Raw genomic sequence first — 25,099 nt, forward strand, 5'->3', positions numbered from 1 at the left:
ACATGGAAAGGAACAACCGGTACCAGCCATTGCAAAAACATGCCAAAATGTAAAGACCATCGAGGCTAGGAAGAAACTGCATCAACTAACGAGCAAAATAACCAGTTAATATCATAATGACAGGATCAAGTTCACACATAACAATATTAACCTTAAATGTAAATGGATTAAATGCTCCAATTAAAAGACACAGACTGGCAAACTGGATAAAGAGTCAAGACCCATCAGTCTGCTGTATTCAGGAGACCCATCTCACACGCAGAGACATACATAGACTCAAAATAAAGGGATGGAGGAAGATTTACCAAGCAAATGGAGAACAAAAAAAAGCAGGGGTTGCAATACTAGTCTCTGATAAAACAGACTTTAAACCATCAAAGATCAAAAGAGACAAAGAAGGCCATTACATAATGGAAAAGGGATCAATTCAACAGGAAGAGCTAACTATCCTAAATATATATGCACCCAATACAGGAACACCCAGATTCATCAAGCAAGTCCTTGGAGACTTACAAAGAGACTTAGACTCCCATACAATAATAATGGGAGACTTCAACACTCCACTGTCAACATTAGACAGATCAACGAGACAGAAAGTTAACAAGGATATCCAGGAATTGAACTCATCTCTGCAGCAAGCAGACCTAATAGACATCTATAGAACTCTCCACCCCAAATCAACAGAATATACATTCTTCTCAGCACCACATCACACTTATTCCAAAATTGACCACATAATTGGAAGTAAAGCACTCCTCAGCAAATGTACAAGAACAGAAATTATAATAAACTGTCTCTCAGACCACAGTGCAATCAAACTAGAACTCAGGACTAAGAAACTCAATCAAAACCGCTCAACTACATGGAAACTGAACAACCTGCTCCTGAATGACTACTGGGTACATAACGAAATGAAGGCAGAAATAAAGATGTTCTTTGAAACCAATGAGAACAAAGATACAACATACCAGAATCTCTGGTACACATTTAAAGCAGTGTGTAGAGGGAAATTTATAGCACTAAATGCCCACAAGAGAAAGCAGGAAAGATCTACAATTGACACTCTAACATCACAATTAAAAGAACTAGAGAAGCAAGAGCAAACACATTCGAAAGCTAGCAGAAGGCAAGAAATAACTAAGATCAGAGCAGAACTGAAGGAGATAGAGACACAAAAAACCCTCCAAAAAATCAATGAATCCAGGAGTTGGTTTTTTTAAAAGATCAACAAAATTGACAGACCGCTAGCAAGACTAATAAAGAAGAAAAGAGAGAAGAATCAAATAGATGCAATAAAAAATGATAAAGGGGATATCACCACCGACCCCACAGAAATACAGACTACCATCAGAGAATACTATAAACACCTCTATGCAAATAAACTGGAAAATCTAGAAGAAATGGATAATTTCCTGGACACTTACACTCTTCCAAGACTAAACCAGGAAGAAGTTGAATCCCTGAATAGACCAATAGCAGGCTCTGAAATTGAGGCAATAATTAATAGCCTACCAACGAAAAAAAGTCCAGGACCAGATGGATTCACAGCTGAATTCTACCAGAAGTACAAGGAGGAGCTGGTACCATTCCTTCTGAAACTATTCCAATCAATAGAAAAAGAGGGAATCCTCCCTAACTCATTTTATGAGGCCAACATCATCCTGATACCAAAGCCTGGCAGAGACACAACAAAAAAAGAGAATTTTAGACCAATATCCCTGATGAACATCGATGCAAAAATCCTCAATAAAATACTGGCAAACCGGATTCAGCAGCACATCAAAAAGCTTATCCACCATGATCAAGTGGGCTTCATCCCTGGGATGCAAGGCTGGTTCAACATTCGCAAATCAATAAACAATCCAGCATATAAACAGAACCAAAGACAAGAACCACATGATTATCTCAATAGATGCAGAAAAGGCTTTTGACAAAATTCAACAGCCCTTCATGCTAAAAACGCTCAATACATTCGGTATTGATGGAACGTACCTCAAAATAATAAGAGCTATTTATGTCAAACGCACAGCCAATATACTGAATGGGCAAAAACTGGAAAAATTCCCTTTGAAAACCGGCACAAGACAGGGATGCCCTCTCTCACCACTCCTATTCAACATAGTGTTGGAAGTTCTGGCTAGGGCAATCAGGCAAGAGAAAGAAATCAAGGGTATTCAGTTAGGAAAAGAAGAAGTCAAATTGTCCCTGTTTGCAGATGACATGATTGTATATTTAGAAAACCCCATTGTCTCAGCCCAAAATCTCCTTAAGCTGATAAGCAACTTCAGCAAAGTCTCAGGATACAAAATTAATATGCAAAAATCACAAGCATTCTTATACACCAGTAACAGACAAACAGAGAGCCAAATCAGGAATGAACTTCCATTCACAATTGCTTCAAAGAGAATAAAATACCTAGGAATCCAACTTACAAGGGATGTAAAGGACCTCTTCAAGGAGAACTACAAACCACTGCTCAGTGAAATAAAAGAGGACACAAACAAATGGAAGAACATACCATGCTCATGGATAGGAAGAATCCATATTGTGAAAATGGCCATACTGCCCAAGGTTATTTATAGATTCAATGCCATCCCCATCAAGCTACCAATGAGTTTCTTCACAGAATTGGAAAAAACTGCTTTAAAGTTCATATGGAACGAAAAAAGAGCCCGCATCTCCAAGACAATCCTAAGTCAAAAGAACAAAGCTGGAGGCATCACGCTACCTGACTTCAAACTATACTACAAGGCTACAGTAACCAAAACAGCATGGTACTGGTACCAAAACAGAGATATAGACCAATGGAACAGAACAGAGTCCTCAGAAATAATACCACACATCTACAGCCATCTGATCTTTGACAAACCTGAGAGAAACAAGAAATGGGGAAAGGATTCCCTATTTAATAAATGGTGCTGGGAAAATTGGCTAGCCATAAGTAGAAAGCTGAAACTGGATCCTTTCCTTACTCCTTATACGAAAATTAATTCAAGATGGATTAGAGACTTAAATGTTAGACCTAATACCATAAAAATCCTAGAGGAAAACCTAGGTAGTACCATTCAGGACATAGGCATGGGCAAAGACTTCATGTCTAAAACACCAAAAGCAACAGCAGCAAAAGCCAAAATTGACAAATGGGATCTCATTAAACTAAAAAGCTTCTGCACAGCAAAAGAAACTACCATCAGAGTGAACAGGCAACCTACAGAATGGGAGAAAATTTTTGCAATCTACTCATCTGACAAAGGGCTAATATCCAGAACCTACAAAGAACTCAAACAAATTTACAAGAAAAAAACAAACAACCCCATCAAAAAGTGGGCAAAGGATATGAACAGACATTTCTCAAAAGAAGACATTCATACAGCCAACAGACACATGAAAAAATGCTCTTCATCACTGGCCATCAGAGAAATGCAAATCAAAACCACAATGAGATACCATCTCACACCAGTTAGAATGGCGATCATTAAAAAGTCAGGAAACAACAGGTGCTGGAGAGGATGTGGAGAAATAGGAACACTTTTACACTGTTGGTGGGAACATGTAAACTAGTTCAACCATTATGGAAAACAGTATGGCGATTCCTCAAGGATCTAGAACTAGATGTACCATATGACCCAGCCATCCCATTACTGGGTATATACCCAAAGGATTATAAATCATGCTGCTATAAAGACACATGCACACGTATGTTTATTGCGGCACTATTCACAATAGCAAAGACTTGGAATCAACCCAAATGTCCATCAGTGACAGACTGGATTAAGAAAATGTGGCACATATACACCATGGAATACTCTGCAGCCATAAAAAAGGATGAGTTTGTGTCCTTTGTAGAGACATGGATGCAGTTCAAACACTGCATGTTCTCACTCATAGGTGGGAACTGAACAATGAGATCACTTGGACTCGGGAAGGGGAACATCACACACTGGGGCCTATCATGGGGAGGGGGGAGGGGGGAGGGATTGCATTGGGAGTTATACCTGATGTAAATGACGAGTTGATGGGTGCAGCACAGCAACATGGCACAAGTATACATATGTAACAAACCTGCACGTTATGCACATGTACCCTAGAACTTAAAGTATAATTAAAAAAAAAAAAAAAAAGAAACCTGGTATATCACTATAGATTTTACAGCCACTAAAGGGATACTTTGCGAATACTGGAAGACTTTTAACTTATACATTTGATACTATTCTAAAATTCAGAATTGGCCAGGCACAGTGGCTGATGTCTGTAATCCCAGCACTTTGGGAGGATGAAGCGGGCAGATCATGACATCAAGTGTTCGAGACCAGCCTGGTTAACAGGGTGAAACCCTGTCTCTACTAAAAATACAAAAAAAATTAGCTGGATGTGGTGATGCGTGCCTGTAGTCTCAGCTACTGGGGAGAATGGCTTGAACCCAGAAAGTGGAGGTTGGAGTGAACTGAGATTGTGGTACTGCACTCCAGCCTGGGTGACAGAGCAAGACCTTGTCTCAGAAAATAAAAAAGAAAGAAAAAAAAAAAAGTCAGAATTAATGAACCAGTTTTAAAAAATCCACTATCCACCAAAAAAAAAAGAAAAGTAGAAACCTGAATATTCTTATAACGATTAAGTAATTTAATTAGTAATTAATGTTCCCAAAAAAGAAATTTTGAGTTTTATATGGTGTAACTGGAGAATTTTACCAGTCAGCTAAAGAAGAATTAACACCAATTTTACAAAATATCTTCTAGAGAGCAGAAGAAACATTCCCCATCATTTTCTTATGAAGCTAATATTACCTGATACCAAAACCAGATAGAGTATAAAAAAGAAAAACAACAGAGCAGTTTCTTTCGTGAACTTACATCCAAAAATCCTCAACAAATATTAGCAAATAGAATCCTGCAAAGTATAAAAGAATTACACATCATGACCAGGTGGGATTTATTTCTGATATAGAAGGTTGATTTAGCTTTCAAAGTCCATCTGTGTGATCCACCATATTACAAGCAAAAGAAAAAAAAGTCATACAACTATAGCATTTGATGCGAAAATGTGTTTGACAAAATGTAATACTTATTCATGATTAAAAAAAAAAAAACCTCTCAGCAAACTAAGAATAGGGAAAACTTCCTCAGCTTGATACTAAGCATCTACAAAAGGCACACAGGCTACAGCTAGCATCAAACTTGATGTGAAAGACTGAGGACCGGGAACAAGGCGGGGATGTGTGGCTTCACTGTCGCTTTCCATGTCGCAGTGGAGTCCCAGCACCTGCATGTGGCTAGAAGAAGCCATAAAAAGCATGTAAATTGGCAAGAGTAAAATAAGTGTCCCAATTTACAGATAACCTGATTGTCTACATGAAAATCACAAGGAATCTACCAGATACTCCCAGGACTCATGAGTTCAGCAAGGTCTCTGGATAAAAGGTTATCACCCAAATTCAGTTGCATTTGTATATGATAGCAAAAATCATGTGAAAACTAAAATTAAAAATTTAATAGTTTTTATAGTTGCTTCAGAAAATGAAATGCTTAAGTATAAATCTAACAAATAGGTACAGAATCTATTAATATATGCTGAAAATTATAAAATGCAAATGAAAGAAAGCAGAGAAGCCCTAGGTAAATGGAGAGATATATTTGTTCATGGATTGGAAGATTTAACATAGTAAAGATGTCCATTTTTCCTTACTTGATCTGCAGGTTTAATGCAACTCCTACCAAAATCCAGACAAGCTTATTTGAAAATTTTCACAGAACAGTACAAGACCTAGAATAGCTGAAACAATTTTGAAAAAGAAGAATGAAATTGGAAGAATTAGTGTGCCTGATTTCAAGCTATATTATATAGCTACATAATCAAGACAGTGTGGTGTATGGCAGAGGAATAGACACATAGATCTGAATGGAGAATCCAGAAATAAACCCATGCAGTTACATCAACCTGTTTTCTGACAAAAGTGCAAGAGTAATTCAATGGAGGAAGAACGCACTGGAACAACTGGACTTCCACAGACAAAACAAAAACAAAACAACACCCTAGACCAGGGTGTCCAATCTCGGCTTCCCTGGGCCACACTGGAAGACCACACACTGTCTTAGACCACACATAAAATGCACTAATAGTAACGATAACAGATGAGCTAAAAAAATGAAAAAAAATCTCATAATGTTTTAAGAAAGTTTATGAATTTGTGTTGGGCTGCATTCAAAGCCATCGTGGGCTGCATGCAGCCTATGGGCCGCCAGTGGGACAAGCTTGCCCGAGACTTTAACCTGACGCCCTATACAAAAATCAACCAAAAATGAAATGTAAAAGATGTACCGTGTCTGACTTCTCTACACCCATGTGACCCAAGCCACGCCATCATGGACCCCGCTGATGTGGGATATCTTCCAAAGTGGATCAGCAGTCCTGAGCTCCGTGTGTCAGCACGGCCCGGGAGGCCCACGATACACATGGGCGGCTGCCAGCGTTAGGAGCTGGGAGAGCCAGTCAATTCATTTCGGTCTTAAGAACATAAAATTCTGAAAATTGCCGTGTTCTCCACAGTTTTAGAAATGAGTGGTTTTTGTTGTGACTTGCTTCTTTCTTTGAGGATTTGGAAATAACTAACCAGGATTTCCGTGAGGGAGGTAGAAACTCAAACTGGGCTCTGAAACCGGACTAGGAGGCCTCTTCCTTCTGAGGAGAGGTGTTCAGATCAATGCCTGGGCTCCATGATAACAATAACAACTACAGGTCATAATACTAATGTTACGTTTTTATATAATCGTGCTTGGTGACAACCTCTGTGCTTTTGGCTCACTGGGAGAGAGGATTTTCTGTTATGGTCAAGGGGACTGCATTTGTTACTTAAAGTCTATTTGATAAATGTATGGAATCTTTGGCTGAGGATTATTCCGTGGTCACATAACTATAAAGAAACTGCTTTCTTCACTGTGTGCTTCAGAAATATGATGCTATGGGTTGAATTACAGTGTTTCCACCATACAACTATGAGCTTACTACTTCTAATAAAAGTACTAAGAAGTAATAGATTTTAATACTCACTAAGTGTCATATGTGTGATTAATATCTTATTCATCGACATAAGTATATAATTTGTATGTGTTGGTACTTTGTCTTCCATAGTACTCCCCCAAGTACTACCTGCATTAAAAACTAACCATGTCTTAACTATTGAAAACTCCAGGAAGAACACATAAAACCGCCACTGATAAAAATGATGTAGCTCTATTTCTAATGAATGCTTTGTTTAATTGTTTTGGATTGTTACCCTGTAAATAGTTTAACATGGGGATTATGCCTTCAGCATTCAGGTTTGTGAATTATGAAACTAGTCTTAGTCATAATCTTTCTTAGTTCTCAGATTTAAAAGGTATTGTGATCTGTATGAAATTGATGCTGGAGCAACACACTCCACCATGCTCCACAGGTGCTCTTGGAAGGTTCTGGGCCTGCCCAGAAGCCTTACCTCTTCTTTGATGTATACATATTTTCCCTGTACCGACAACCCACTCCTCAGGAATGGCTCCCTATTTTGTTCAGGTGCTAATAATGTTGGAAAGGTAAACCCTTTGCAGTTGGATGCTCAAGTAAATGCCACTCCCCAGGCACAGTTAAAGTAGGAGAGTCTGAACCATGGACCTCTGGGCATCCCCACAGCAAGTCCACTCAGGGTCCACAGCAGGTCCAGCTAGGGTGGCCAGTCTGCTGGCTCCAGACCGTACAGGGTTGCCCCCGCAGCTGCAGGGAGTCAGAAGCAACAGAACCACCTTTATAAATACCAAAGCTTGGTTAGGGAGCATGGAGAAGAGAAAAGCAAAATTAATCCCTCCCCTTTCCCTTTAAGTGGTTTTTTTCACTTTTAAGATTACAAACATTTTACACGTCCATTGTAACAAGCATACCATACAGTGGTCTATTAAAGACAGTGAATTTACCTTTCCATTCCTTGTTCTCTCTCACCCACCCAAGGTGACTGATATCAATAGCTTGGGGTGTATCCACCCACAGTTTTCTAGCTGCTCTTATAAATGCCTTCAACTATAGAATTATACACCTTTCAAACGACTGCCTTCTAAATGCTCTTTTGACGTATCTGTTTCCTATGGTGAGGATTTTCTTTAATAGTTAGTGGGAAGATAAATAAGCACTTGTATTAATGAACAAAAGGCTGACCCAACCAGAACCCTATGGAACTGTGCTGCCCGATATTTGGAAATTACCAAGGTGAGGTAGTTTCATTGTACCTTACTTGCTTATCGAGGTCATAGAAAATGAAATGTCCCTTGCCTTTTAGTGTTTCAAGAAGAGAAAATTTACTCTTAATGACATGTGAAGTCACTTAAAAAATACTAGCTTCTATTTTTAGGATGTTTAGCTATTCTACCTCAAAACAATTTCACTAATTTTATTTCTATTTCACATTTTCTCATTTCTGCTCATGGCAATTGGCTGAATCAGTGGTACCAGCCAGGACAGATGAATTTAAATCGACCAAGTGCTGTTGCCTTCCAGAGGCGTGGCATGGGTCAGTCATGGCCAAAGTGGCACTGTGATTTTGAGTATGAATGTAGATGCTACCTGTCCAGTCTTAGTAGGATGTGGACTTTAAGATTTTGTGTTTGTTTATTGGTTGGTTTGTTGTAGTTTTGTGTATGGATTTTATTGAAACTATTCTCTCATTCACTCACTCCCAAGGAAACACTGTTATGTGGTATGTCTAGTGGCGTGCTATGCATTTGTTCCACAGACACCAACGAGGCATGGTTTAGGTCGCCTGGCTTCGGTGGGTGTCCTGCTCATAACTTTTTCTTTTGCCTCATGATACTTTAAATGAGCTGATCTGCCTAGGTAGGAACAAAAGCCCCGGGTACTGTTCGTTTCCTTAGTTGAATCAAAGACAGACTGCAGTGCACTGAAATACAACTGCCTGGGATCACACAAGACAGAGAAAGCCGTGGTAACAAATCAGAGAATTTTCCTCCACTGTTGTCTACATGGAACTATACATTTTTCAAACCTTTTAAAAGAATTGGGAGAACCAGAGGAAACAGATAGAATAATTTTATATTAAATGGCAGACATAAGCCCTAACATGTCAATAATCACTTTAAGTGTAAATAATCAAAATACACCAATCAAAAAGTAGAGATTGGCAGAGTGGATTAAAACATTCAAAAAATTTCATATGACAACTATATGCTGTTTACAGGAAGCCCACTAAAATTTAAATAATATAGGTAGGTTGAAAGTAAAAGAATGGAAAAAGATATGCCTTGTAAATATTAATTAAAATTTTAAAAATAGGAGAGGCTATGGTAATATTCAGTGATGTGAAATTCAGAGTAAAGAAACAAAGATGAAGAGGAACATTACATAATGATAAAAGGATCGATTCACCAGGAAGACACAATGATCCTAAATGTGTATACATCAAGCAACAGAGCCTCAAAATACATGAAGCAAAAACTGATTAAACTGAAAGAAGAAATTTATAAATATATAATTATACTTGGAAAAGGTATAGTAGTGTATACTTGGCAATTCTACAGAATTGTCAAGCAGATTTGATCAGCCAATCAGCCAACAAGATCTAGGTTAGATGTATGTAATACTCCACCCAGCAACAGCAGAATACACATTTTTCAAGTGCTTATAGAATATTCATTGAGATATACTGTATCTTGGGTCACAAAACAAATCTCGGAAAATTTAAGGTAACTGAAATCATAAAGAATTTGTTCTGCAGCCATCATGTAATCAGACTAGAAATCATTAACAAGAATGTTTTAGGATGGCGGTTATCAAAAAGCCAAAAGACAACAAATATTGGTGGGGGTATGGAGAAAAGGGAACCTTGTACACTGTTGGTGAAATGTAGATTGGTGCAGTCATTATGGAAAGCAGTATGCTGATTTTTAACAAAATTAAAAATAGAATTACTATATGACCTCTCTTCTGGGACAAAATGAAATCACCACTTTATAATATATATCTGCTTTCCCATGCTCGTTATAGCGTATTCACAATAGACAAGATATGGAAACAACCTAAGTGTCTGTGGATGGACAAATGGATAAATAAACTGTGCTGCATATATACAATGGACTATTACTCAGACTTTAAAAAAGAAGAGATCCTGCCATTTGCCACAACGTTGAACCCGGAGGTTCACAAGTTTGCATGATCTCACTTATATGTGCAATGCATAAAATCAGTCAACTGTACAGAAATAGAAAATAAAGCAATGGTTACCAGTGGTGGGTCCTGAGGAGGAAATAGGGATGTGTAGAGGATACAAAGTAGAAATATGTAGGATGAACAAGTTTCTAGACATCTAGTGCATAACATGAGATAATAAAATTGTACTGTTTTTGGCATTCCTTGGAAATGAGTAGATTTTAGCTGCTCTTGCTACAAAAACAAAACAAAGGGTAATTATGTAAGATGATAGATTTGTTAATTTGCTTTACTATAATAACCATTTTATTATCTATACGTATCTCATAACATCACATTATATATATTAAGTATATAAAATAAAATTATTTTAAAAATATGCTGAGCAGTCCTGCAGGAAAGAAAGGAAAAAAAGAAGGAATGAAGGGAAGAAAGAAATGAGGAAAGATTTCAAAGGTATCTGAGTTCTTAACTTCCAGAAAATAGAAAAAGCAAGATGAATCCAAAGCAGGCAGAAGGAAGACAATACTAAAGATATGAGCAGAAACTAATGCAAGTGAAAATAGAACCATAGAGAAAATAAATGAAACAAAAAGCTGGATCTTCAAAAAGTCAATACAATTGATAAGGTTTAGCAGGACTGACAAAAATGAAAGGAGAGATGATGCAAATCACCATTATTGGAATGAAATGAGGGATATCACTATAAGTCTGCAGCTACTGAAAAAAAATTTCTTCAAACTACTGAGTTCATGAACATAAAATTACTCAGTGTTCCCCTTTTGAGGCTAGTGCCTCAAAAACTGTCAACTACCAAAACTCTATCAGGGTTCAATAAACAATCTAGCTCTATAGTCTTTAAAGGAATTTAATTTATAATTATAGTAGTCTGCCAAGGAAGTATCCTGGCCTAGATAGTGTCACAAAACAATTCCATACAGTCTCTTCAATTTTACACATTCCTTTTAGAAATGAGAACTAGCACTAGCTAGGCTTTCCAGTAAGATACTGGAGAGAGGTAGAGAAAAAATCATCCTCGCCATATTCTTAGTCTCAGGGGAAAAGCTTTCAATCTCTTACCATTAAATATTCCTAGTCTTAGGGGAAAAGCTTTCAGTCTCTTACCATTAAATATGATGTTAGGTGTAGGATTTTGATATAGTACTTTTATTATATTGAGAAGTTTCCCTGTATTTCTGGTTTCTTGAGGTGATCTTCATGAATAAGTGTTCAGTGTTGTCAAGGGGCTTGTCGGCATCAGTGGGTAGAATCATATGGTTTTTCTTATTTGACTTATTCATATGGTGATTTACACTGATAGATTTATAAATATTGAACCAGCTATGCATTTGGGGAATGAACCCTCTTTGCTTGTGATGACATTTATGTATTCCTGGATTTAATATTTGTAATGATTTTGGCATGTATCTTTATGAAAAACACGGATCTCTAGTTTTCTTTTTTGTAGTATTTTTATTTTTATATTTTTGGTATTAGGGTAATGCTGGCCTCACCAAATTAACTGGGAAAGTTCTGTCTCATTCATTTTTCTGGGACAGTTTATAGAGTATTAGTATTATTTCTTCCCAATAGATGTTTGGTAGAATTTGCCAGTGAAATAATCTGGGCTTTCTTGTTTTTTTCTCTGTGGATGGCATTTAATCACTAATGCAATATCTTCAATAAGTATAATGCTGTTCAGGTTGACTATTTCCTATTGAGTGAGTTTTAGTAGTTTATGTCTTTAAAAGAATTGGTTCATTTCAACTAATTATTAAATTTGTTGATGTAGTTTTATCAACAACTTATCAAATTTGCATAGAATTTTATATAGTATTCCCTTATTCTTTTAATGTTTGTGAGTGATTAGTTATCACCCCTCTTTCATTTCTGATGTTGATAATTTATGTTTTCTTCATTTTCTTGGTTCAACTGGCAAGAAGTTCATCAATTTTATTGATCTTTTCAAAGAACTAGCTTTTGGTTATGCTGATTTTCTCTATTTTCTTTTCAGTTTCATTGTTTTTTACTCTAATTTTTATCATCTTCTTTCATCTGCTTGTTTGAGGCCTAATTTTCTTTTCATTCTCTAGTTCTCTAAAGTAAGAGCTTAGGAATTTTGATTCTTTTCTAATACATTCGTTTAATGCTACCAGTTTTCCTCTCAGCATTGCTTTAATTTTGACTGACAAATTTTGATCTTTATTTTGTTTTTAATTAGTTCAAATTACTTTTAAATTTCTCCTGAGACTTATTCTGTGATTTATGGGTTATTGCAGAGTATGTTGTTTAATTTTGAAATATTAATTTGCCAGCTACCTATTAGTCATTTATTTTTATTTTAATTCCATCATAGACTGAGAATACACTTTGTATGATTTCTGTTCTTGTAAGTGTGTTAAGATGTACATTATGGTTCAGTGCATGGTCTATTAAGATGTACATTATGGTCCAGTGCATGGTCTATTAACATGTACATTATGGTCCAGTGCATGGTCTATTAAGATGTACATTATGGTCCAGTGCATGGTCTATTAAGATGTACATTATGGTCCAGTGCATGGTCTATTAAGATGTACATTATGGTCCAGTGCATGGTCTATTAAGATGTACATTATGGTCCAGTGCATGGTCTATTAAGATGTACATTCTGGTCCAGTGCATGGTCTATTAAGATGTACATTATGGTCCAGTGCATGGTCTATTAAGATGTACATTATGGTCCAGTGCATGGTCTATTAAGATGTACATTCTGGTCCAGTGCATGGTCTATTAAGATGTACATTATGGTCCAGTGCATGGTCTATTAAGATGTACATTATGGTTCAGTGCATGGTCTATAAGATGTACATTATGGTCCAGTGCATGGTCTATTAAGATGTACATTATGGTCCAGTGCATGGTCTATTAAGATGTACATTCTGGTCCAGTGCATGGTCTATTAAGATGTACATTATGGTCCAGTGCATGGTCTATTAAGATGTACATTATGGTCCAGTGCATGGTCTATAAGATGTACATTATGGTCCAGTGCATGGTCTATTAAGATGTACATTATGGTCCAGTGCATGGTCTATAAGATGTACATTATGGTCCAGTGCATGGTCTATTAAGATGTACATTATGGTCCAGTGCATGGTCTATAAGATGTACATTATGGTCCAGTGCATGGTCTATTAAGATGTACATTATGGTCCAGTGCATGGTCTATAAGATGTACATTATGGTCCAGTGCATGGTCTATAAGATGTACATTATGGTCCAGTGCATGGTCTATAAGATGTACATTATGGTCCAGTGCATGGTCTATAAGATGTACATTATGGTCCAGTGCATGGTCTATTAAGATGTACATTATGGTCCAGTGCATGGTCTATTAAGATGTACATTATGGTCCAGTGCATGGTCTATTAAGATGTACATTATGGTCCAGTGCATGGTCTATTAAGATGTACATTATGGTCCAGTGCATGGTCTATTAAGATGTACATTATGGTCCAGTGCATGGTCTATTAAGATGTACATTATGGTCCAGTGCATGGTCTATTAAGATGTACATTCTGGTCCAGTGCATGGTCTATTAAGATGTACATTATGGTCCAGTGCATGGTCTATTAAGATGTACATTATGGTCCAGTGCATGGTCTATAAGATGTACATTATGGTCCAGTGCATGGTCTATTAAGATGTACATTCTGGTCCAGTGCATGGTCTATTAAGATGTACATTATGGTCCAGTGCATGGTCTATTAACATGTACATTATGGTCCAGTGCATGGTCTATAAGATGTACATTATGGTCCAGTGCATGGTCTATAAGATGTACATTATGGTCCAGTGCATGGTCTATAAGATGTACATTATGGTCCAGTGCATGGTCTATTAAGATGTACATTATGGTCCAGTGCATGGTCTATAAGATGTACATTATGGTCCAGTGCATGGTCTATAAGATGTACATTATGGTCCAGTGCATGGTCTATAAGATGTACATTATGGTCCAGTGCATGGTCTATAAGATGTACATTATGGTCCAGTGCATGGTCTATAAGATGTACATTATGGTCCAGTGCATGGTCTATAAGATGTACATTATGGTCCAGTGCATGGTCTATAAGATGTACATTATGGTCCAGTGCATGGTCTATAAGATGTACATTCTGGTCCAGTGCATGGTCTATAAGATGTACATTATGGTCCAGTGCATGGTCTATTAACATGTACATTATGGTCCAGTGCATGGTCTATAAGATGTACATTATGGTCCAGTGCATGGTCTATAAGATGTACATTCTGGTCCAGTGCATGGTCTATAAGATGTACATTCTGGTCCAGTGCATGGTCTATTAACATGTACATTATGGTCCAGTGCATGGTCTATAAGATGTACATTATGGTCCAGTGCATGGTCTATAAGATGTACATTCTGGTCCAGTGCATGGTCTATAAGATGTACATTCTGGTCCAGTGCATGGTCTATTAAGATGTACATTATGGTCCAGTGCATGGTCTATTAACATGTACATTATGGTCCAGTGCATGGTCTATAAGATGTACATTATGGTCCAGTGCATGGTCTATAAGATGTACATTATGGTCCAGTGCATGGTCTATAAGATGTACATTATGGTCCAGTGCATGGTCTATTAAGATGTACATTATGGTCCAGTGCATGGTCTATAAGATGTACATTATGGTCCAGTGCATGGTCTATAAGATGTACATTATGGTCCAGTGCATGGTCTATAAGATGTACATTATGGTCCAGTGCATGGTCTATAAGATGTACATTATGGTCCAGTGCATGGTCTATAAGATGTACATTATGGTCCAGTGCATGGTCTATAAGATGTACATTATGGTCCAGTGCATGGTCTATAAGATGTACATTATGGTCCAGTGCATGGTCTATAAGATGTACATTATGGTCCAGTGCATGGTCTATAAGATGTACATTCTGGTCCAGTGCATGGTCTATAAGATGTACATTATGGTCCAGTGCATGGTCTATTAACATGTACATTATGGTCCAGTGCATGGTCTATAAGATGTACATTATGGTCCAGTGCATGGTCTATAAGATGTACATTCTGGTCCAGTGCATGGTCTATAAGATGTACATTCTGGTCCAGTGCATGGTCTATTAACATGTACATTATGGTCCAGTGCATGGTCTATAAGATGTACATTCTGGTCCAGTGCATGGTCTATAAGATGTACATTATGGTTCAGTGCATGGTCTATAAGATGTACATTATGGTCCAGTGCATGGTCTATAAGATGTACATTCTGGTCCAGTGCATGGTCTCTGCTGCTGAATGTTGCAGGAGACTTGGGAAGAGGGCTTGTTCTGTGGTCGGATGGAGTATTCAGTAACTGTCAGTCAGATCAAATTGGTGGATAGTGCTCTCCAGGTCATTTATATCCTTACTGGTTTTCTGCCTGCTTTGTCTGTCAGGTTAGTGATGCAGTAAAATCTACCAAGAATAGTGGATTTCTCCTTTCATTACTATCAGTTTTTCCTTCATTTATTTTGATACCCTGGTATTTAGGTTTCTGCACATGTAAGATAATTCTGTCTCCTTGGAGAATTGACCCCTTCATTTTGGAAGCACAGTTTCACTGGATGTAGAATTTTAAGTTGGTGAGTTTTTTTTTCTTTGAACAATTTAAATATTTTCCTTCACTCTGTTCTTGCTTGCATAATTTCTGATGAGGCATCCACTGTAATTCCTAAGCTCATACTTCTGTGGATGTGGTGTTCCCCACCCCAACCCATTCGTGGCTCCTATCAAGATATTCCATTTGCCTTTGTTTTTTGCAGTTTGAGTATGATATGTTCAAGTGGGATATTTTTGGTATTTTTCCTGCTTGGTGTTTGATGAGCTTTCTGGATCTGTGACTTGGTGTCTGTCACTACTTTTGGAAAGTTCTTACCATTATTACTTCAAATATTCCTTCTTCATTCTCTCTTTATTCTCCTACTGGTGTTCAAATGATGCATATGTTATATTAATATATGTATGATATTGCCTCATAGTTCTTGGGTGTTCTATTCCAGTTTTAATTTTTTTGTTTTTCCTCTTTCTGTTTCATTTTGTGAAGTTTCTATTTATTTATGTTAATGTTCACTGATTCTTTCCTCTTCTGTTTTGAGTCTACTCATGAACTTTTCAAAAGCATTCTTCATTTTGTTCATGCATGTGCTTTTTTAGTATGTATGTGCTTTTGATTCATTTTTAGAATTTTCATTTTGCTTCTTTTGCTCCTATATGTCCTCTGCTTTTTCCCTGAGAGTCCTTAGCATAATCATAGTTACTTCAAATTCACTACTATTCCCAACATTTCTGTCATGTTTGATTCTGGTTCTGATGATGGTTTGTCCTTTCAGACTGTGCTTTTCTTGCCTATTGACGTGCCTTGTACTTTTTTACTGAAATCCAGACATGATGTGTTGGGTAATAGGATCCAAGGTCAGTAGGCCTGTAGGGTGAGGTTTCTCGCTAGACTGCTGGCAGTGGGCTTTGTTTCCTGTGTGCTGTATCTGTAAGTAGCAGAAGTTCACAGCCCTCTGGTGTCCTCGCTTTTGTCTTCCCCTTTGGCTTTGGGTCTCTCCTAGTGCTGTTCTTTAGAGAGCGTCTACGCCTTGTAGCTTTCAGCTGGAACCCGCTGCTGTAGTGGCTGCCTTGGTCCAGGGGCTGTGTATGGGGTGGAGGGAGCATTCTGTACTTTTCTGCTTAAATCTCTCTTGTTGCAAGTCTGCATGTCAGGGCTGTGATCTTCCTAAGTGTTTCTGTCTCTACTCCAGTGATAGTTTTACCCGCAACCTCCATTGCCCTGGTGGGATGGATTTTCACAGTTCAGCTCTTGCAGAGTGATTTCCCCAGGAGAGTAGGCCTTTTCATGGAGAAGGTTCTGTGAGTGTTTCACAACAGTTACTTTCCTCACTCCTCGGCCAGGACCAAGAGGGGATCTATTTTGGATCCTTACCGTGAGAATCTGGTGGAACACTTGAAGAGAAGTTGTAAAGTGTAGGTTCTCCCTTAAGGCAGGGACGCACAGTGTTTTCTGACTCTCAAGCTAGTCCACAGTCAGCCTCCAGCAAGTCATCATTTCAATTCCCATCGTTTTATGGCCCCTGTGGATTCTGCTCCAAGCAAGCAGATCTTTGCAGTGTCTCTCAGGATGAACCCATCTCCCCAGATTTTAGGGTGACAGTATTTTCCTGTGACTTCAGTTCTCTGATGGATTTAGAAAGGTCATTGATTTTCAATTTGTCCAGCTTTTTCTTGTTGTAAAGCAGGAGTGACCACATCCTAGCTCTCAATATATGTATGAGCAGATTCTGGATGCCCTCTTTAATTTCTTTTTTATTTTCCCCTTAACCTTGTATCTTCAGCATTTACTTATTTCATTGATTTTTTTTTTTTTTTTTGGATCTGGGGTCTCACTCTGTAGCCAGGCTGGGGTACAGTGGCACGATCTTGGCTCACTTCAACCTCCACCTCCCGGGTTCAAGCAATTCTCCTGCCTCAGCTTCCCGAGTAGCTGGGACTACAGGCGCCCCCTTCATCATACCCGCTAATTTTTGTATTTTCAGTAGAGATGGGATTTCACCATGTTGGCCAAGGCTGGTCTTGAACTCCTGAGCTCAAGTGATCTTCCCTCCTCGGCCTTCCAAAGTGCTGGGATTACAGGTGTGAGCCACCGTGCCCAGCCACATTGATTACTTTTTAAAACATAATTTTGTGATGCCTTTATGTCCATTGTGTGGACACCCTATCAGTCAGTCAGCTAACCCCTTATGAGTGATTAACTTGCTAGTTTACAGCACTGTGGTTTGTTTACAGACTTTTTTCCCCATTGTATTATATTTACAGCTAGCTATCCCTTACAACATGGAAACTTTGTCCTTCAGTTCTAAGAATAAAGTCTAGAAATGTTTCTTTAATTTTCTGTAGCACATTTCCTCAGATCTTCCTTTCTAGAATTCCTGCGATTCAGATGACTTCTGGAGGGAATAATTTATTTTGCATGTATTTTCTCCACTACTTTTCAGCTCTGTTTTCCTAATCATTGGGCCTGTATTTCTTCAACTTCATCTTCCTTTCATTCTATTTGGACTTATTTTTTTTTCCAACAGTTTTTTTTTTCTGAACTTTTTTGTCTCTTTACTGTAATAATGATGATCTCTTTGAGATCATTAATAATGATTTATTGTGTATTATTTCTCTGTACATTGTTTCTGTTTCCTCCAAGTTCCCCTTTCTTCCTGTTGTTTTGGTTTCTGTTTTTGTGTTAATTTTTTCTTTTCAGTTCTCTGGTGGCCCCCTTTCTGGTCTGGTCATAGACTTACTTGATAGCCATGTATGTGACAAGTGGATCCAAATCATGTCATGACAAAGAAAGAGTTACTGGATGGCGAATGCAGAAACTGCAGTGGTGTATTGACCCAGGTGGAGGGCTGGGGGTGATGCTTTGGTCTTTGTCCATCAGGGCTTTCATGCCTGTAGAGGATATACACTGTGGAGCTTAAAGGCCTCAGCACAGTCATTACACATTTTAGCGCAGTGCCCCTAACTTCTTCACTGGTCACCCAAGGACCCCAGCTTCCTGCTTTGAGCAATGGGTCTCTTCAGGTATTCACTTTTAAGCAAAATAAGTTTTATTAAAAATTTAGGCCAGGTGCGGTGGCTCACACCTGTAATTCCAGCCCTTTGGGAGGCTGAGACTGGCAGATCACAAGGTCAGGAGATCGAGACCATCCCGGCTAACATGGTGAAACTCCGTCTCTACTAAAAAAAAATACAAAAAATGAGCCGGGCATTGTGGTGGGCGCCTGTAGTCCCAGCTACTCGGGAGGCTGAGCAGGAGAATGGCGTGAACCGAGGAGGCGGAACTTGCAGTGAGCAGAGATCGCGCCACTGCACTCCAGCCTGGGCGACACAGTGAGACTCTGACTCAAAATAAATAAATAAGTAAAAATTTGAAATCTGACCTAGAACATAGCTTCCTACATGACTGAAGTATGCTAATCTCAGGTGGGGATGTGATACTTCTATAGGGATAAACCTAGGACTGCTTGATTGCCTGGATGCCCTTAGGTGTAATTTGTAGAGGAAAAGGTAGACAAATGCTTGAGTCTTTCCCCTTTACTTACCAGTTTGAGTGATGCTAGGGAACCAGCTCATTATTTTGCAAAAGTGACCAACATATTTAAAAAATACCTTTCTAAAGGCAAAGGATAAACATATTTGATAGATTTCAGTCCATTGCATTTATTCTTACTAAACCTTATTCTTTCTTATCTTTGGCCAGTGGGCAGAAATTAAAATTTATTTCCAAGACCTTTTTATATACTTTCAATAATTTTTAATAGAGTATTTGCATTCTGTTGTAAAAGATGCTCTAGGCTTATCTTGTACACTCCTTGACTCAAACATAGAATGACCACTTATTCAAAGCTCCCTGGTTTCCTTTTCTACCAAATAGTATTTAGAGACAGCTTTCTGGATCCTCTAGGGGTACTGATTGCCATCACCGAAGACGTTATTTCTAGGATTTTTCAGTGGAATGTTGTAGAAAATATATATTTTTAATCTATAATACATCGTGAACTCACCATGATACTTTAATTCAAATTCAGGGCTACCTGATCTTACCTAACTCCATCAGTCTTATAGGTGTGCATTCTTTCTCCCATGGTTGGAAATTCCAGTTCACTGACTTGATTCTTTATTTGCTTTAATCCATAACACATGCATAACAGTCCCAGTATAACCATACCAAGAAGTAGTGATTGTTTGAATTCTGAAGTGCTCTTCAGAATTCTCTGTATTCTCTGCAAAAATTCCGTATTCTCTGCAAAAAGAGGAGAATATTTGTAAAATGTTGACTTGAAAAACAGTCAGTCATGAAAGTAACTGAGTGAGCATTAATTAAACATCCTGCTGTGTTTTCTGCATAGTTTTAGCTCATGAATGAAGACAGTGATTTAAAATTGAAAGAAGACAAAGTTAACTGACTAGATAATGAAAGGTGCAGACTTATTGAAGGCATAAGAGAATGCTTACCCAAAGGAGTTATCATTCTTTTTTTTTATTCATTAAACCCCTTCCATTCTAGCACAGAAGGATTATTCTATTTGTTGATGGAAATATACCATCACATGGAACTCGCGGATGTAACTAGCATTTGCAGGTTTCATTGCAAAGATATTTATTATCATTATTACCTGAGCTAAGTCTCTCAATAGATGCTATTGCTCCTTGAATTCTGGAAATACTAATTTTTAGATAAATGTTGATAACTTTCTTGCTGTTAAAATTTATGTTTAGTTTACTTTCATATTATCACAGCCAAGAAATCGTTGTAAATAAAAATGAATTAAAGGGAAGTGAGCTACTTCTGTATTTTTTTTTGTAAGTAGGCTATCCTTTTTCACTAATGGTGGCAGTTAGGCAGGATTCTATTGCTAAGAAGCCTCAGAGGACCCCAAACGACCATGCTTACAAAGCCATGGTTTATCGCAGGAAAAAGGTTCAGCTCAGCAGCAGCGTTAAAGAAAGAATATCCACGGCAGTTAAAGGCTCCCTCTGGGTCCAGCCGCGCGCTCCATTTGGCCTTATGGAAACACCACTGCTCCCAGATCAGGAACCGCTGACCAGTGCACAGAACGTGCTGAACCCAGGGAGCTCAGGACAGAATGTGGTCAGGATGTTTTAATACTTTCCTGCTCCCGTGGGCATTTTCCTGCTGCACATCCAAGCCGAAGAGCAGATACTTCTGCATTTCTCATCTTTATGGATTATCAATAAACAATGCTGAAAAGCTGGCATGAATCCCCCAAAACTCCTTGGATCTGTGTTTGCCATCAGTATTGCCAGTGATTATGTTTCATGCCTTCACTAAGTGCTGCGACTGTGCAGGCATATTTCTTATTTCAGTCCAACAGCTCAGGCTAATTACAGGCCTGCTGGAATCAGTCCTCACAACATACCTTTGAACTTCATATTATCTCAATGTATATATTCTAAATCAACATTTATTTTTCACTAGAATTTCCCAAAATTCTTCCATGCATTTATGAACAGAGTGTAAAACCTTCAAAATTCTCAGTTTTCAAATCAAGGTAGTTACACATATCTTGTAAACAGGATTTAATGATGACTCCTGTCAAATGAAAATCAGAGCTAGACAATGAAGGGGTAAAATCAGATTTTACTCAGACACCGTTGCAGTAGGAGAATGAAACCCTTGGTACAGAACTTGGGCTCAACTCCAGATATAACAAGGAAAAGTGAGAATTTATATCCAAGGAACCGAGGGTGGGATCCAGTGGAGGGAAAATTACTAAGGGGAAACATCAGGGTTCAAGAGATTCTGGCTAAATCAACCTCAACTAACCTGCTAAAGGCAGGCCAGGGTGGTCAGACATCACCTAGGGGATGGAGGAGGATAGAGAATGTCATCAGATATCAAGGGTGGGGAGTGCTGGCTAAACTGGCTTAGCAGGATTCATGTTACACTTGGGCCCCTGGAGGACATGCCCAAAGATGGAGCCTAGCTGGACTGAGAGGAGCCTGCCTAACGTTTGATTAAAGAGAGAGTCGTCATTGTTGCTTCTTCATTTTTTTCCATAAAGGTACAATAATAGCCTTTACAATTTGACTTTTAGTATTTTTTTTCTCATATATGCCTGGTATTTGTTCTATATCAGTTTATCTTGCATTCCTTAATGTCAAAAACGCTAGAAACATCCACTATCTACCTATGTCATCCAAAATGCTAGGAATAAGGGAAGATTCTAGCAAAATAATGCTGGTACTACCACTTCTACTATGACTACTACTTTTCTACTAAGAAAAAGAAGGAGAAGAAAAGTGAGGAGGAAAAGAAGAAACATAGCCACCATTTACTATGGTTTCGGTGTTTGTGTTTCTCTAAAATTCATGTTGAAACTTAATCTCCAATGCAATAGTATTAAGAGGGGGGCCTTGAGGAGGTGCTTGGGTCCTGAGGGCTCCTTTCTTGTGAATGGGATTAAGATTCTTAGAAAAGAGGCTTCACCCAGCATTTGGACTTTTTTCCCTTCCACCTCTTCTGCCATGTGAAGACAGACACAGCATTCATGCCTTCCTCTCTGTGAGGTGCATCAAGAGACGCCATCTTGGAAGCGCAGAGCTGCCCTCACCAGACATTGAATCCACCAGCACCTTGATCTTGGACTTCCCTGCCTGCAGAACCATGAGAAATACATTTATGTCATTCATAAATTACCCAGTCTCAGGTATCGTGTTCTATCAGCACACACAAAAAGACACCATTTAATCCTCACAACAGCCATCTGAGATAGGTTCTATTACTGTCCTGAATTTTGGTTAAGCAAATTCAGGCAGAAGAATGTTAAACAATAGCTCAAGGTCACAAAGCTAATAAGGGAAGGAAACAATTTCAACCCAGACAGTTTGGCTTTAGAGCCCAAAGCCTTTGTTTCTTACCTTGAACTTCCTTTTTAAAAAGAAATCTCATTTCATTGAAGTATTTTCTTTGAAACTTTATTCTTGTCTTACATATGTAAATGTCTTTCCCACCCCCTACTCTGTGAATCTGAGCACTGAATTTCAGTTTGAAGTCTTCTCCCCTGAAGCAGAACAATACTCAAAGTTTCTTAGGTGCAGATATTAGTAGACCACAGAGAAGTGAGTCTTCTTTGTGTAGCCTAAACGAGTCATATTATCCCAGCCTTTTCCCAAGACACACACAGTGGTCCGCCTGTACCATTTTGGGGTCAGGTTGGGTAAAAGGTACTCCCATGAGGAGCACTTGCATTGTTGAGTGATTGAGACAAATAAAATATGTTTTCATATGAACTCCCTCAAAAACATCGTAGAAAATGATTGGCAGATTTCCAGGGGTGAGGTGCTCTTCAGAACAACCCATTCCCATTTCAGGGCTGCTCAGATTATTAGAAAGTTTTTCTTTATCCACTAATACCATTTCTGACCTCAGGAATAATTCAGACTAAGCCTACTTCTTATTAGCTCTTTAACTAATGAAAAATAATTTAACAAATAATGACAACAATAATAACCAATAATGCCGATAAGTGCTGCTGTGTCCTGTACATCTTTCTAAGCCCAGTGAATGTGCTTATACATTGTCTCTTCAAGAATACCCTCTAGAAAAGGGGCTGATATTCTGATCTTTGTTTTACAAATAAGGAAACTTAAGTGTAAAGGGGGTAAGTAACACAACATGCAGGTGTAGGACCTGGATTTGAACCCAAGCAGTCTGGCTCCTGTATTTAACCAATGTACGGAACCAGAAGGACACACTGGCACGCTGTCCCTCTCACGACCTCTTCTCTCACAAGTTTCAAGGCGTCATCTTTCCAGACCGTTCTTCAACACTTTAGTTTATGGTCTATCCATTAAGTCAGTCCGTAATGTAATTCTTGAATAATAATTTACTGAGTGCCAAACTTACCGCCATGCTTGGTCGAATTCTCCAGATGACTCTAATTTGTGTGTGGTACTTCTTAAAATTGACCATGGTTCTCCAAGGACTAGAACAGAGAGGGAAGGGACTGCTGGCAGCATGGCTTACGTGTACGTGTTATGTGGTACACGAACAAGGATGATGGCATTGACCAACATGGCATTTCACCCAACTTGGTTTCCCTCCAAACAACATGGCACTCATGAGTTTGTTATCCAGGCCCTCTGTTTTAAGTTACTAATTCTGATATTGCAAAAAGAACAGCACCGGGGCAGATGTCTGAGATGTGCCATGGTAGCACTGTCCATTAATGTCATTTGTGCATGTACTTAACATACATGTTGCAACTACTTTGCATTTGACTTAGTTCAATTTGTGAATCACCTAGTGCCTGAAGAGTTCCACTCTGAAGCTGTTTGTCTTTTCATGTAGACCACACTGGTGCAGTCTGAATATAAATGATAACAGAAAATTTTACCAAATGTCATAGGAAAATCCAGGGTTATGTCTCAGTCATTCTGCTGATTCACTAATGAGGATATGAAATTTAAAAACCATACCCTTCATGTACTATTTACTATATTTACCCTTCATGTATTATTAGGACTTTCCGAGTTCTTCTGTTTTCTTTAGATGCTTTGGAGTCTCGGCCCAGAAAGTTTTATAATTTTGGCAAATATTGATGTCAGGTTTTATGGAATACACCAAATGTTGCAACCTAGTTGCAGCCTTGTTGACTGAGGTGATCAGTACACACTGCCCCAAAATATGGCACCCTGGCCTTTGAGGGAACAGCAGAAGCAGGAAGGTCACTTACAGACATTCTCCTACCATTCTTCCCTGAAGCAGGCCATAAAATAATTTTCTAATCTTCCACTCTCATAAGACCCTCATCCCAGCGGTGTTCTCCCTGTACCCTGAGGAAAGGTATGAAACGTAGACACCAAGAAAAATCTGAACAAATAGACCTTACTAAGTTCTCCCTGTTTCCTCATCGTCAGATCACACCTCCTTTCATCCAATCACACCTCTATGCAGCTGTCCACTCTTCATCAGACTCAAGCATAAACATATACCATTTTCCCGATTTGTTTGGGTCTTCATTTATGAAGGCTCCAGTGTAACATAAATCTTATACTAAATACATTCGTATGTTTTTCTTGATAATGTGTCTTTTGTTATAAGAGTTTCAGGCATGAACCTTCAATGGTTAAGGAAAAGATACAACTTTTTCAGTCCTACATGTTTATGGTGAAATATGCCCTGTAGATGTGGTCAGTTTGGTTTGCGTGATGATAGTTATCTACTGCTGTGTAACGGGAGCACAGTGGTATAAAGCCACATACACTTACTGTCTCATGATTTCTGCAGGTCAGGAGTCTCGACATGTCTTCAGTTAGTTCTTTGGTTAAGGTCTAAT

The 25,099-nt window shown here is 38.4% G+C and overlaps 1 protein-coding gene and 1 long non-coding RNA gene across 6 annotated transcripts in view; one reads left to right on the top strand and one right to left on the bottom strand.

The window, feature by feature from the left end:
• LOC105497446 (gamma-aminobutyric acid type A receptor subunit gamma3) overlaps window positions 1-25,099 on the top strand; it is a 560,409-nt gene that overhangs the window by 132,109 nt on the left and 403,201 nt on the right. The gene's annotated exons all lie outside the window — the stretch shown is intronic.
• Window positions 5,123-23,748, bottom strand: LOC139355517 (uncharacterized). The gene is made up of 4 exons (XR_011606294.1): window positions 23,668-23,748; window positions 22,249-22,415; window positions 19,842-20,040; window positions 5,123-5,259 (listed from the first exon to the last, which is right to left on the bottom strand). It is a non-coding gene; the product is annotated as an uncharacterized lncRNA (long non-coding RNA).

This window comes from Macaca nemestrina, chromosome 7, assembly GCF_043159975.1.
Source record: "Macaca nemestrina isolate mMacNem1 chromosome 7, mMacNem.hap1, whole genome shotgun sequence".
NCBI lineage: Eukaryota > Metazoa > Chordata > Mammalia > Primates > Cercopithecidae > Macaca > Macaca nemestrina.